Raw genomic sequence first — 15491 nt, forward strand, 5'->3', positions numbered from 1 at the left:
AAGTTAAACACACAGGAAAAAATGTGTTTATGTAGAAAACTTAAAACGGGACAAACAGGACGATCTGGTGACAGATCAGGAAGCGTTCAGTCTGTAGGCAAAGTAAGTTAAGATCAGACTGTTTACCGTCACCTCTGAGCTTCCTGAACAAAAGTAAGTTTTATAATCATTATCATTGTTATTCTTGTTATTATTTCTGCTGACAGAGAGAAGTGGAAGCAGTTTTTAATATAAGTTTGATTTACTTTGACATGTCTTTCTGTTTTTATCGAAGGGTTAACAATTGACCTCAAATTGTCTTTGTCAAAGAGTCAGTTTTCAGAGGGATGATTATCTTACATTTAAGGTTTTTCAGGTGTTAGTGGACTTTATTTAACACAGTGTTGACAGAAAAAACAAAAGATTTCAGACTGTGACTTTGAGCCTGATTCAGCTCCATTGTTGACTTTAACCTTGTAAACAGGGAACCTGTTTGACTGGTTAAACTATGCAGCGCTCCAACTAAATGCTTCTTATGAACCTGAAGATTTCATGATTTCAAGATGAACATTCTCTTTTCTTGCTGAAGACATATAAATACAAACAATAAAATAAGGACAGGACACTGAGGTGTTAACAGCAGTTTATTGTCACTAAAAACAACTTTTAACAGCAGAAGAATTTTCTGTCTTAGCAACAAAATTATGAGAATTTAGCAAACAAACAAACAAAAACACTAAGAAAAATGTCAGAAAATACAAAGAAATAGGAATGCTCTGGATATAAACATGAAAACATGCTGTACTTCCTTTCACTTACCGTTGGACACTGAAGACTTAAAGGGATAGTTCGCCTCTTTTGACATGAAGCTGTATGACATCCCATATCAGCAACATCATTTCTGAACATCTTCTTACCCCCTGCTGCGTCCTGTGAGCAGAGTTCCAGCCTCGTTTTGGTGTTGATGAAGGTAGTCCGGCTAGTTGGCTGGGGTTTAAAAAATAAAGCGTTTTGCTTCTCAAAACAATATGCGTTCAACAGAGTAATACATTTGCATCACAAAATGGTTCTCCAGGAAAAAGTCAGACCTCACAATCTCTTGGCCCTATTTTCTCTCCCATCGTATCACTGCGTGCTGCCGCCTGCCGACAGCCGCGCCTGTTACGGTGTTTGCTGCTCAGAAGCAGGGGACTGCTCGCTCTGCACTTCGGTCTGCACAGCAGGCAGTATATATAATGTTTTGAGAAGCAAAACGCTTTATTTTTTAAGACCTGTAGTGAGTCTCATCGCCCTTGGTGATGAGACCCACCAGAGTCGTGTTGTCTGCAAACTTGACAATGTGATTTGTGCTGTGAGTTGTTGTGCAGTCATATGTCAGCAGGGTGAAGAGCAGTGGGCTGAGCATGCAGCCTTGAGGGGCTCCTGTGCTCAGTGTAATGCTGCTCGAGATGTTGTTGCCGACACGTACTGCTTGGGGCCTCTAACTGAAGAAGTCCAATAGCCAGTTGCAGAGTGAAGTACTCAGTCCTAGTTTGTCGAGTTTGCAGATGAGTTGTTGCGGTATTATTGTGTTGAATGCTGAACTAAAGTCTATGAACAGCATTCTCACATATGTCTTTATTGTCCAGATGGGACATGACAAGGCGTTCGAAGCACTTCATGAGGATTAGTGTCAGTGCCACAGGGCGGTAGTCAGTGAAGCATGATGGAGCACATTTCTTTGGCACAGGTATGATGGTGGCAGCTTTGAAGCATGATGGGACTATGGCTGGCTTCAGGGAAGTGTTGAAGATGTCTGTGAAGACATCCTTCAGCTCCTCTGCACAGTCCTTCAGCAGACAACCGGGAATGTTGTCTGGACCTGTGGCCTTGCGGGTGTTGATAGAGGTGAGTGTCCTCTTTACGCTGGCAGCAGACAGGCACAGGGTCTGATCGTGGGCAAGTGTTGTTCTGTGCTTCAAAGCGTGCCAAGAAGCTGCTCAGGTTGTTGAGCAGAGAGGTGTTGCTCTGGCAGCTCTGTGGCGCAGGCTTGTAGTCCGTGATGGCCTGAATGCCCTGCCATAGGCTCTGTGCGTCTCTGCTGTCCCTGAAGTGGGAGGGTATCTTGTGTGTGCAATCCTTTTTTGTTTTCCTGATGCCATGGGACAGGTTGGCTCTCGATGTTGTCAATTCGGATTCATCCCCGGCTCTGAAGGCTTCGTCTCTGGCCATGGCCTCTCAGCCATGGCTTCTGGTTAGCCCGAGTGATGATGTTTTTGGTGTGGGTCACATCGTCAATACACTTGTGTTCACAGTGTCTGTGTACTCCTCAATGTCTGTCTGGTTATTGTGGGTGGCTGATTCTTTAAACATCCTCCAGTCTGTTGTATCGAAGCAGTCTTGAAGGGCAGAGGAGGCCCCCTCTGGCCACACTCTTACCTGTTCTGTTACCCCTGTTACCCGGGGGCAGGTAGAATGGACGGCACTTCATGATCATGAACTCTGCCAGTGGTGAGCAGTGTTTGCATACACCACGGCTGTAAACCACCGCCACAAGTCTTTCCTCCGTTCATGAGTGCCCTGTCCGCTCGATAGCATGCTAGCTGCTCCAGTTGTACAGCAGAGTCAGGAATGTTGTCTTTCAACCAGGTTTCAGTGAAAACAAGCACACAGCAGTCACTCACTGTCCGATTCGTTGACCTAAGCAGTCATATGTGATCCATTTTGTTGTCCAGTGATCGTACATTAGCCAGTAGGATGGATGGTATGCCTGGGCGAGTTGGGCTAGCTGCTAGCCTGGCTCGGATACTTCCGTGCTTGCCCCTCTTCTGCTTCCTCGCACACCGCTTCCGACGCCTCCTTTCCGGGGGAAGAGTAGCAGGCGGTGTATTCGCAGGCCGACGGAGTAATCCGAGCTCTCTTAGCGTCTCTGTTGCATCATCCAAAATGTCGCAAATCTGTTTTTGCAGATGTCTAGCAGAGCCTGTCGACTTGTGTTTCAGACGAGACAAACACGTAAAACTTTCGGACAATAACTTTTTTAACGAACATAACACCGCACAGTTGGGACAGAGAGAGGTCGCTGCATCTGCACGCGCCGCCATCTTAAATAAATAGATAAAATAAAAATGTCATATACATATATACCATCGTAACAGCAGTTACACAGGTATATTATGGAAATATTGACATTTACCAGTTTCTCAATTCCATCGCCCATGCATCATAGCCAAGTTTAAACAGGAAAAAAGACCAGGATGCATCTGGCGCAGTCTCAGCTAAATTAGCTTTAACAGTCACAACACTGACATCCACAGTATGCAGCATCCCAGAAAACTGTGTAAGCCATTTAAATGCATTTCATATGTCAAAATAATATACTTTACAAAATATAAAATTAGTCACAACCGATATCTTACAGAACAAAGGAACAGACCCAACTTAGACCTATGTGGAAAATTATATTACCGTATCTTCCGGACTACAAGTTGCACATATTTAGACATTTATTTCACAAAATCCAAGACCAAGAACAGACCTCATCCATGTTGATAATATGATCTGGTGACACGTTGTGTTCAGTTACCTGCTTTTCAATTTACTCACGGAAACCGTCGAACTTGGCTTGGAAGTCTGCCGGCAGTTTCTGACACACCGCTGTCCGTGCTCTGATACAGAGGCGGTTGTGTTGCATGAAGCGGTAACACCAAGAAGGCCCACCTGCAAAGTCATTTAAATTCATCTCCTTGGCAAGTAACAGGGCGCGGAGATGTAACTGCACCGTTGACGAGCCGGTTACATCCCACCAGTCCGACATGGGCCTCCAATTGTCGGAATGGCGACACTTCATTTTCTATCAAACATTCCTCCATTCCGACACTTTTTTCCTTTCATTGTCAGAATGGTGGGATGTTTTATTTTTTATAGACATCCCACCATTCTGACAATTCCTTTAATAGCCTATTAAAGCCTTTTTTTTTTTTTTAGAGGAACTCCACAAACTCGCAAAACAACTATAACGCAGCCAGCATGTCCATGTGGGGCCCATAAGGTTCAAATTTGGGCTGCAGATAAGGGTCCCAAGTGGGTTTGTCTGCAGTTTCCACGGTGACCCCACCTGTGTTTCACCTGTGACTCAGACTTGGAAGTTAAAGACTCGGCACTTGACTTGACTTGAGACACGATGACTTGAATGACTTGAGTGTTATTCAGTTCATGTTTTCAGTTTGAATATAAAATTAATAAATTAATTTAAAAAATAAACATCGATAACCCGGTAGGAGCGCAGGCTGAGAATGGCGTCCCTCTCTACATACCTTACGTGTTTATTGGAGAGAATAAACTCATATCAGATATGCATCAACATGTCAGCGGGACTGAGAGTCGTTGTCTTCGGCTTTCATAATTACCATTTTGACGGCAAAAGACGAACAGCACAGTGCAAGACATGCGGCATCAACATCTCAGACAGCCAGACGACAACTTCCAACTTTGTTCGTCATTTTAAGATCCATTCTGACCAGTAAGTACTCATCAAATTAGCTAATATTATCCTGTTAGCCTAGTCGGTAGTTAGCTAACGTTAGCTTGATATGCTACGGGGTGGACAGGTTGGACACATTGGCCAATGACAGTAACTTATATCTTTGTGTTTTCACTTTATTAAGATCAGATTCTGCAGGTAAAACTGCAATAATAAGGTGACTTGACATGACTTGACTTGTTACAGGACTTGACTTGACTTGCCCAAGAAAAAATGACTTGGAACTTACTTGAGACTTGCACATGTGTGACTTGGTCCCATCTCTGCTTGAAACCCATATGGGCAAACACAATGGCTAAAATGGCTTAAAGAACTAGAGAATTAGAACAAAAAGACAAGACAAAACAACAGCAGAGTTCCAGCTAAGGTATTATCTCAGCTTAACACGTGTAGGCCACAGTGGCAGCAGGGTTAGCTGCTGTGGAAGGCAGCACCAGAAGGCCTCAACCCAGGCTTACAGACCTGATGAGGCAAGTGCTTGTTGGCTCAACCAACTAACCGAGGCCAGCGGTGAATAGGGTTGCCAACCGTCCCTTGAAAAACGGAATCGTCCCGTATTTAGAAACAACAGCACCTGTCCCGTATTGAGCTGAAAAGGGACGCACTTTGTCCCGTATTACTGTGAGAGGCTAAAAATAGTCAGTATCATGCCAATGGAAATGAATAACGGGGCTTTATATGAAAATGTACGGTAAACTTGTTCCCAGACCCTGTCCTGCTCTATGACCAATGAGCTGACAGCACATTCACACCCGAGAATACGCTGTCAGCTCATTGGTCAAGGAGTTAATGTTACTCGCGGAGAAGATGGCGGAAGACAACAAGGCAGCAGCATGGGCGACAGTAAGCAGACACAGCTTTAAGCAGTGGTGAACAAAGTACTCAACTCCAGTACTTGAGTTAAAGTATTGATACTCATGGTCAAATCTTACTCAACTACAAGTTCAAAATTTTACTCAAGTTAAAATACTGAAGAACTTACTTTTAAAAATACTTAAGTATTCAAAAGTACAAAGTACGTTTTCTAATATCAGTACATTGCTGTATTGTTTTCTGAATGCTTTTACAGAACCATGTAACTCTCTGAAACCACTTCATGTAGACTTTTTGCACCACTCTGCTATAAAATAACAAACTACAGGGCAGCTCTGAGCTAACAGAGCAATAGTAGCGTTCATTCATTCATTGGTCTTAAAGTTTCAGTGAAATAAAGACAGATAATGCCTTATTTAGAGGCTGTATTGTCCCTGCCCTGTTATATGGAAATAAGCCGATCTCCAGTGATCTAAATATCTTCCGAAGGACGCCGACTTTCACCAAACTGTTGTAACCGAGGGTCTTCTTATTATTATATTGAGGTATATAAAAGAACCACAGGTAGCGTTCTCACATTCGCTGGCTTGAACGGCAGCAGCACTTTATTCACACCTTGAGTTACAGGTAACACCGGAACCATTTCCTGTCTTGTCTACAAAATAAAAGCTCTTCACATTAATACCGGATGTTACAAACATGCTCAACATCCCTCTATCCAGGGCTCATAAAAATAGCTTACATACCTACGGCCCCTCAAAAAGAAACGTCCTCGTTTCAACAAAAAAACTGTAAAGACCACATTAGCTTTATCCATACACTTAAAGTAATGCAATGAAAACAAACACAACGCAATCCCGACACAATGCAACCTGACTAGTGCAGTCACAGTAAAGCACGCCCCACCACATTATCATGCACACCAGCAAAAGCTGATACACTATAGCGTTTGGACATGCAAAACCACACACAAAGACAAAGTATCATTACAGCACATTAAACCTGGCAAAACAGAGCATTTGCTGACTTTCTTAACATTCCCTCTCTTAACTGCAACAGCATGACTTAATGAACAAATATAATCTAACTGTATGATACACAATCCCTAAAATGAGCAGGTTGTCTCAGGAGCCTTCCTGACCGGGAAACTTTATGTTGTGCTTCCCCTGAGTCAGGGTGTTGACCCACATCCAAACCCACTGTAGCAAGTGACTCTTGTGGCTCTCCATTGAACTCAGGCAACGTAGTGGAAAGAGCAGAAGGCATCGGTAGTGTGTAAGGTTTCAGTCTGTTATAGTGTACTACTTTCCCACTTCCCGTACAGCTGGAAGGATCCCCAATGCGATAGGTGAGTCCTCGCTCCCCCTGTGTGTCTAACACTGCCATGACCCTGTAAGGGCCCTTCCAATGAGGAGCCAGTTTCAATCGATCCTCTGTAGGATCATGCAGCCAAACAAAATCCCCCACAGTGTATGGCCGATGACGAGCCACGCCATCATGGTAAAGTTTTTGTCTCTCATGAGCATCTGCAGAACCCAGCCTGTCTCCTCCAAAAGCAGCATCCATTCTGCCCATGAGTGATGTCACAAAGTCATCATAGCCACAAGAAGAGTAGGAGTTGGCCCTCTGAGACAACAATAAAACATTCACAGGAATACGGGCCTCACGTCCATGTGTCAGAAAATATGGGGAGTAATTGGTGCAGGCATGAACAGATGTATTGTAGGCAAAAGCCACATGCTTAACATATCCATCCCACTCCCCTCCATAAGTCTGCAATAACTTGGCCAGCTGGTCTATCAGTGTTCTGTTAAAGCGTTCCACCATCCCATCTGACTTCGGATTATAGGGAGTGGTGCGTGTTTTTTTTATTCCCAAAAGCTCACAGAGTCTTTGAACAATCTCAGCTTCAAACTGCCGACCCTGATCACTGTGAACAGTCTCTGGAACTCCATGCACAAGAACATAGTCCTCAAATAGGCAACCTGCAACCGATTGGGCTGTTTGGTTGGGAAGAGCATATAAATTCACAAATTTGGTGAAGTAGTCTTCCACCACCAACACAAATCTGTTTCCCTTTAATGTCACAGGCAGCTCAAGAATGTCAGCAGTCACTCTTTGAAATGGTCGTGTGGCTGGGGACCCACCCATAGGTGCCCGATGTCTTGGCACGGGTGCTCTGCGGGTCTGACAAGGCACACATAAGTCACACCACAGCTTGATGTCTGTAAACATAGAGGGCCAGTAACACACCTGCCTTGCTTGCTTAAACACTTTTTCCGCCGAGAAATGTGCAGATACCGGGCCCCCGTGCAGGTGCTGCAGCACATCTGAGACAAGGGAACGAGGCACCACCACCTGACACAGAGCATCTCCAGTGAGAGATGAGCTCACCTTTCGACAAAGCAGTCCATTCACTACTGAAAGGCGGGGATATTCGGTCCATAATTTGCGAAGCCACCGAGAGCTGCCTCTCATCCTCGCCCGAGGTGGACGAGATCCATCCCCCTCAATCCAGTTCATGACTGGCTTTGTATCCAAGTCAGCCTGTTGAAGCTCCCTCATCCCCTGTTCTTCACTTGACAGAGCCTGAAGGAATGAGAGCACATCCGCCTCATTATTTGTCTCCGTAGGCTGACCATCTGTGTTGAGATCCGAGCTTAGCCGATTCACTATCTCCGGTGCTGGAGTAACTGTCTGTGACACAGTCTTTTCCTTCTCCGAGCTGATGACATTCACTTGAATCGCAGCATCCAAGAGGGTGACCTTGGACACACAGGATTCTGGTCGTTGAGGCCTCCGTGAAAGCGCGTCTGCATTTGTGTGTCGTTGTCCATCCTTATATTCAATGACCCAGTTGTAAGGATCTAGCTCCAGGACCCACCGGGCTCTTCTTCCAGTGGGATCTTTGTCGAGAGCCATGTTGCGGAGGCCTAAAAGGGGCTTGTGATCAGTGATGATGGTAAAAGCTGCTGATCCAATGTAGTGTCTAAACTGACGTACAGCCCACACTATAGCCCACAGTTCCCTGTCAAATGTGGACCAGCGCCTTTCGGTGGGGACAAGCAACCACTCTTTCCAGCCCTTCCTTGTCCTGCGCCAGCACAGCTCCCACCGATTCCTGGGAGGCATCTGTATACACTCTAAAGGGGCTGTTAAAGTCAGGCATTATGACAACAGGAGCAGTTGACAACACTGATTTCAAATACTCAAAAGCTTCATTACATTCAGGTGTCCAGTCAAATGAAATGTCTTTACAAGTCAGCCGGTGCAGCGGGGCCGCACGCCGGGCAAAGTCTTTCACAAAACGTCTTTAATAAGAGCACAGGCCCACAAATGCTCTTACCTCTGTTGGATTTTGGGGTGCGGGCCAGGTTTTCACTTTCTCTGTATTCCTGGGGTCCAGCTGTAGTCCATGACTGGAAACCACATGGCCCAGAAACACCACATGATCACGTGCCAGATGGCACTGCTGTCTTAATCCGGGAAAACACTTCGCGTAGCCTGGAAAGGTGCTCTTCAAATGTGGGACTGAATATCAACACATCTTCCAGGTAGACCATGCACACTTGCCAGGGCAGGCCCCTAAGCACCAGTTCCATCATGCGCTGAAATGTTGCAGGAGAGTTCGTGAGGCCCATTGGCATTGCACGCCACTGGTAGAGGCCCCTGCCTGTAGTGAAGGCAGTCTTCTCTCTGTCGTCCTCGGCAACTTCCACTTGCCAATATCCGTTAGAAAAGTCCAATGTGCTAAACCAGACAGCATCTGCCAGCGCATCCAAGGTGTCATTTCTTCTGTGGGATAGCTTACCAGCAGCAGTGCAGGCTGACTATGCGGCTGTGAAGGAGAAGCTACAAGAAGCCTTTGGACAGAGACATTTCCTGGACTGTTTTAGAGCAAATCTCTCTGCTCGTCCCCGTGCCCCAGGTGAGAGTCTGGAAGTGTATGCAGCAGAGATTAGTAAGCTGGTTCAGGATGCTTTCCCTGGTTACGGGGGAATAGCTCACAAAGAAGAAAAGTTCAGACGGTTCCTCGCGGGGCTTGACCCGGCTCTAAGGGCTAAGTGTCATGAGCAAGGGGCTACTGACTTGGACGAGGCTTTGGTGATTGCTGGACGGTGTGAGATGGCTAGAGAGACTTTAAAATTGGACTATGTTAACAGCCAGTCCCACCCACCTCTGGTTGGTGGAAGTGCAGCAGCAATGGTGCAGTCTGTATCTGATGGCGGCGGGCTGTATCGTGCTGTGGACAGACTTACTGAGGACATAAGAGAGTTGAGAACGGACATGAGACGTATGGTGGAGGACAACAACCGGCTGAAGTCAAATCACGCCACTGATGGATGGAAAAGACATTCTCCACCACATGGAGGTCAGTGCCAGTGTACCTGTGGGGAGCTGGGCTGCCAGTCACGCCGAGCACCAGTGGGCTGGAGAGGTCGTTCGCCTGATCGTGGTTGGTCGGACAGACGTGGCGAGGAGAGCCACAGAGAGAGAGATGGAACATCCTCTGAGCAGCACGCCCACTCTCCACGTTGGCGGAGCCCCAGCCCTGCCAGGAACACCTTTGCTGGAGAGACACGGCGGCGGACGGGAGTGCGCTTTCTTTCTCCAAAGCGGGAGAGCCCTGCTCACCAGTCGGGAAACGAGATATAGCTGGTGTTGTGGCCCAAACGTCAGCTGAAGAACGCAAGGGCCCCCAAGAAAGAGAAATATGCGCCCTTCTACCAGATACTGTTCAAATTCAGGACACTTTGAAGCCCAGATGCACTTCTTATGTGAGGGGCAGCCTGGAAGGTATGGAGATAAATATATTGGTGGACTCAGGATCGACAGAATCATTTATCAGCTCTGATTTTCGCATGGCTGTTCCTGCTCTACGCACACGACCTCTGAATGCTGAGCTGATTGATGCACGTGCTGTGAACGGTCAGATGCTCGACACATTGGGCACTATCACTGCCACCCTTCATCTGGGCAACAAATTCTGGCAGCATGTGTTTTATGTGATGAGAGGTTCTACACAAAAAGCACTGTTGGGACTGGACTTTTTGAGAGCAAATCATGCCCTTTTGGACTTTGAACAAGGTCGATTGCAGTTGAGAGAGACAGCTGTCCCACTGTTAAGGACCAAGGATTTTATTCCAGAATGCTGCAATGTTTCCATCACAACGGCAGTCACACTACCACCCCTCAGTGAGATGATGGTGCCTGTTAGCCTGACGCCAGCTGGGCTATCTGATCCACTACCAGACTTTATGGGTTATCTGGCGCCCAATCTCCCAAGAGGCAGTGAGTGTGTGGTGGCTCACACAGTGACTTCGGTAAAAGAGGGGGCCACAACCGCTCGTCTGCTCAATCCTACAGACCAGGACATTCCACTGAGAGAAGGCATGCATCTTGGTGAGTTTTACTCAGTGCAGGAATCTGAGCTAGTGACACTCCCACAGCCTTCAGCTCAACATCCCTCTATCCAGGGCTCATAAAAATAGCTTACACTGTCATCGGTGAGTAGATGAAGGTACTTTATGCCAGAAATAAGGTCCAGGTTTAAAAAAAATGAACTTCTCCTTTAAGAAAGATACTTATTTTATTCAGTTAATTTTGGTGTTTTGTATTAAAGTGAATTCCTGAATAATAATTTGTTTTCCATGTGTTCATGTCACTCAAAAAATATGCATCCAATTCAATTCAGGTTCGAGTTAAATAGTTAAAAAATCGTTTCACTCACAAAAAAAGGGGCTAAAAAATTCATCAGGCCAGGAAGGGAGAAGGCAATCGGGTCGGCCGGCCCTTCTAATGAGGGGTCCCTTATTCATTTTTCAGGGAGTTGGCAACCGTAGTGGTGATCCACTTTTGGCCAAGTGAGGGTCTACACCGGAAAAAGCTCCAGCAAAATAGACAAGCAGGAAGAGGGCGGAGACTAGAGCTGAGAGCGGGCACACTGTTTGCATTTTTGTAACTTCAGCGTTACGTCTTCGTTTTCCCACATCTGGACAGTTTACTCTTGTATAATCCATCCATCCATCCATCCATTTCACATATCCGCTTAATCCAGCTGTCGGGTGATTTGGAGCCTATCCCAGCAGTCAGTGTTGCCAATTTAGCGACTTTTGGCCATCTCTGGCGACAAAAAAAAAATCTATTGACTTAGCGACTTTCGGGCTCAATCTGGCTGAATCTAGCGACAATTTAACTTGTTTTGTGAGTGACAAATCAGTTGCCCCGCGACACCATACAAGCCGAGACAGAAGCACTGCAGGACGGCGGCAACCCGGCATTTCCATCAAAACGGCCGTTTCAAGCTAGCTACAACAAGGGTAGGTTCACTTCCTGTTTTCAAAACAAAAGCACCTTTTTTTATCGTAATATCTTTCCCTATGATAAAAGGCAACGGGTATTTTATTTTTGTCAAAATAACCGGAAGTGCGTTGCTCACTGCGGCTAGCTTTAGTACCACTCTGAGCTTCAGGGTACACCCTGGACAGGTCGCCAGACCATCAGAGGGCCACGCAGAGACAAACAACCTCTTCATATTATGCTTTATAGTAAATTATATGATTAAAGCATCTTCGATTTTTAATCAGCATCAGTTTTTGAGCAGAAAATGGCTGCTGTAAGTTCGGTGCTGCTGATTTTTACTATTCGGGCTGTCGGCTCCGTGTTGGTTGAATCAGGTGAGATTTAGCTGTCAAACTGAACCGAACTGAGTTTGTATCTGTGCTGTGAAGAAGGGAAAGTCGAACTGAGAAATTAGTTATTTTTCCCAGGATTAAGACATATCATTTTGGCAGAACTTTGTATCTGTGGTGTCCACAAACTTTTGTGTAACTGAAGTTCTTGTTCGGTTCTTACGTTTCTGCCTTCAGAAATGTGAAGGTGCGGAAGGTTAATGCGGAAATGCCTTATTTCCGCTCGTTTTTACGGTTGTTCAGCGATGAATAGTTTTGATCAGCTGACCGAAGCAACGAGAAAGTACTAAAAACCTATACAACACATCTTGAAAGGAGTGTAAAGACATGCACATGGCTAATAATTCATGTTAAGCGGTAACCCAAACTACGTGCACAGAGACTCAGATTCCCACAATTCTTAGCGCGCGCGGCTTCAGTTTTATGAAAGTATGAAGCTTCTGGCCAGAGCTAACTTTATCCTTTCCACCTGGAGAAAATGAGCAGATTGCTCTGTTCATGTGGAGGATGTATCAGTCTTTACGATGTAAGTCGGGTTTCAAGGCCTGTAAATACTCCACATGAGGAGAAGTTACAGATCGTTTAAGGCCCCGCCCACTGCAGCATACGTCACGCACGCTAAGCATTGTGGGAATCTGACAGAAACAACAACACAGCAACAACATGGTGACAAAGTTGATGAAGGAGGAGGAGAAGAACATGTCCAGGAGGAAGATCCTTTGTTCACCATATGCGAAAGCCAGAGAGAAGGAAGATAAGAGTGAGTGTAGGTGGCATGTTCAACCTGTCAGTTCAACTGAAGCTGAGAAGGGCGTGTACAGTGTGTTCGATAGAGTCGGAAGATGGACGACGAAGCGCTTTTCTTATTTCAGCAAGTCTTTTTGATGACTTTGTCTGTCAGATCACACAGTTCCTTCAGGAGGACAAACAGCCTATGTACTGGGTGTCATCTTTCTAGATGTTGTATGCTCTGCTGGGAAAAAATGTCCTTGATTAAAGGAAGTGAGGCTTCAGCAATACGCTGGGCGGTTTTCACCACCTTTTGCATGACCTTTTGGTCTCATACAGAGCAGTTCCCCCGCCAGACTGTTCTAGAGTTGGTAAAGATGGTGCAGCGGTAGAAGTTCACCAGGATGTCTGAAGAGAGGTGGTTTTCCCTTAGAGTTCTCAGGAAGACGAGAAGCTGGTGTCAGTGTGTTTTTAAGTTGGCGACGTGAGGCAGGCCGAGGCCTCGATGTGTTTTTAAGTTCCTGTCTTCTTCCTGACTTCCACCTTCACTGACCTACATGTATCAGAGATGCATCACACTTTCTGCTCGTTATTGTTTTTACAGAATAATCAGATCATTGTTCTCATTCTGTAAGCAGAAAACTTTTTTCACTTGGTCCAGCTTTGTAATGTCCCTTTAATCCTCTGATAAAAGCTGATCCTGAAATCACCGACAGACATGCAGGTCCTGAGGTCCAGCTCAGAGCAGGGTGGGCTCTCTGGTGTCTCCTCACTCTGATGCTGCTGTGGAAGTTCAGAGTTCCTCTCTGAGCTCTGTAACCTCTCTGCTCTGTGTTGTTTCCTCTCTGTAACCTCTCTGCTCTGTGTTGTTTCCTCTCCTGCAGAACACAGAAACATCCCAGCTGAACCTGGACAGGATGTTACTCTGACATGTAGAGCTCCCAACAACAACCCCATCATAGTTGTAGAGTGGAGCAGAGCTGATCTGGGTGAAGAATATGTTCTTTCGTACAGAGATAAACAGTTTGACCCAGATGGCCAGCATCCATCTTATAAGGACCGGGTGGATCTGCAGGACAGACAGATGAAGGATGGAGACGTGTCTCTGATTCTGAAGAATGTGACGACTGATGACAGAGGAACATATGTGTGTCGAGTCTTCCAGGAAGGAACAAACCAGGAGAGAGCATTAAAGACCATCAGCATCATCCTCCTGGCAGTTGTTTCTCCACCAGGTGAGTGTGAGTGTGTCTCTGGATCAGAGCTGAAGCAGCTTCCTGTTGTTGATGTGAGAGTGAAACATCTCAGATCAGATGTTTCAGGTGTTTTCTAAAGATGTTGTTGATGAGACTCTGTAGAAAGCAGCTGGTCTGAGTGCAGGAGATGATGTGGGACAGCAGTTTGAAGAGGAAATGTTCTTCAGTCATCACCTGACAGCTGCTAACCACACCTGTTTCTGACCTGCAGGGCCGGAGGGTGGAGGAGAGAAGAAAGGAGGAGAGAAGGAGGGAGGAGGACCTGTTGGACTGATCGTTGGACTCTCAGTTTTCTTCACATCTCTTCTTCTTGCTGTTGGTTTCCTGATCTATAGAAGAAAAGCTTCGTTTCTGAAGCTGGATTCCCAGCAGCCTCCTTCAGGTGAAACATCTGAACTGTGAGTGTCCTGCTGCTGTTTGTGGTTCTTAGTGATCATTTCAACATGTAGAACCACAGAAGAGCTGAACTAAGACAGAACCTGCACATGGACATGTTAAATATGTTGAACATGTAGAAGATGTAGAACATGTGGAACATGTTAAACATATTAACAACAACATGTTCTTCATGTTCAACATGTTCTTCATGTTGAACATGAAGAACATGTTGAACATGTAGAACACGTTTAATATGTTTAATATGTAGAACATGTAGAACATGTCCTGGGTGTTCCTGTGAAGCAGCTGGACTTCATGTAGAACATGTAGAACCACAGAAGAGCTGAACTAAGACAGAACCTGCACATGGACATGTTAAATATGTTGAACATGTAGAACATGTAGAACATGTAGAACATGTAGAACATGTCCTGGGTGTTCCTGGGAAGCAGCTGGACTTCAGTCTCCATGGTCCTCAGGACCTCAGCAGCAGGACTGTGTTCAGCTACAGATGAAGAAGCTTTAATCCAGCCCAGATACTGTGATTCATCTGTGTGTTTCAGCAGGATCTGACTCTCCAGCATGTGTTGCTGCAGTGTTCCCTGACAGTCCTGTCCGCTCATTCTCCAGTTTTCCATCCGTTACGTGTTGCTCTCTGTGTTAGAATCAGCTTCTGTCTGCGTGTTACTCACTTTGTTCAGCAGCTGATGGAAGTTCAGACTTTCACTGAGTTCAGACTCCAGCTGCTGGATCGCTGTTACAGCCCGACTCTGTGTTTTACTCCAGGAAACGGGTTTGATGAACAAGTTTATGTTGTTGAATCAGCTGCTGACATTTATTTCCTTTGATAACTGACTGTGACTGACAGCTCCCTCCATGATGTCTGGGACATCTTCCTCTGAGCCCCCCCTCTGCTCCTCAGAGTAAAACTAAATCAAACAACTCAGACTCATTAAAGTCACATTTCAACTCGGACTCATTAAAGTCACATTTCAACTCGGACTCATTAAAGTCACATTTCAACTCAGACTCATTAAAGTCACATTTCAACTCGGACTGATTAAAGTCACATTTCAACTCAGACTCATTAAAGTCACATTTCAACTCGGACTGATTAAAGTC

This window comes from Odontesthes bonariensis, chromosome 19, assembly GCF_027942865.1.
Source record: "Odontesthes bonariensis isolate fOdoBon6 chromosome 19, fOdoBon6.hap1, whole genome shotgun sequence".
Classification (NCBI taxonomy): domain Eukaryota; kingdom Metazoa; phylum Chordata; class Actinopteri; order Atheriniformes; family Atherinopsidae; genus Odontesthes; species Odontesthes bonariensis.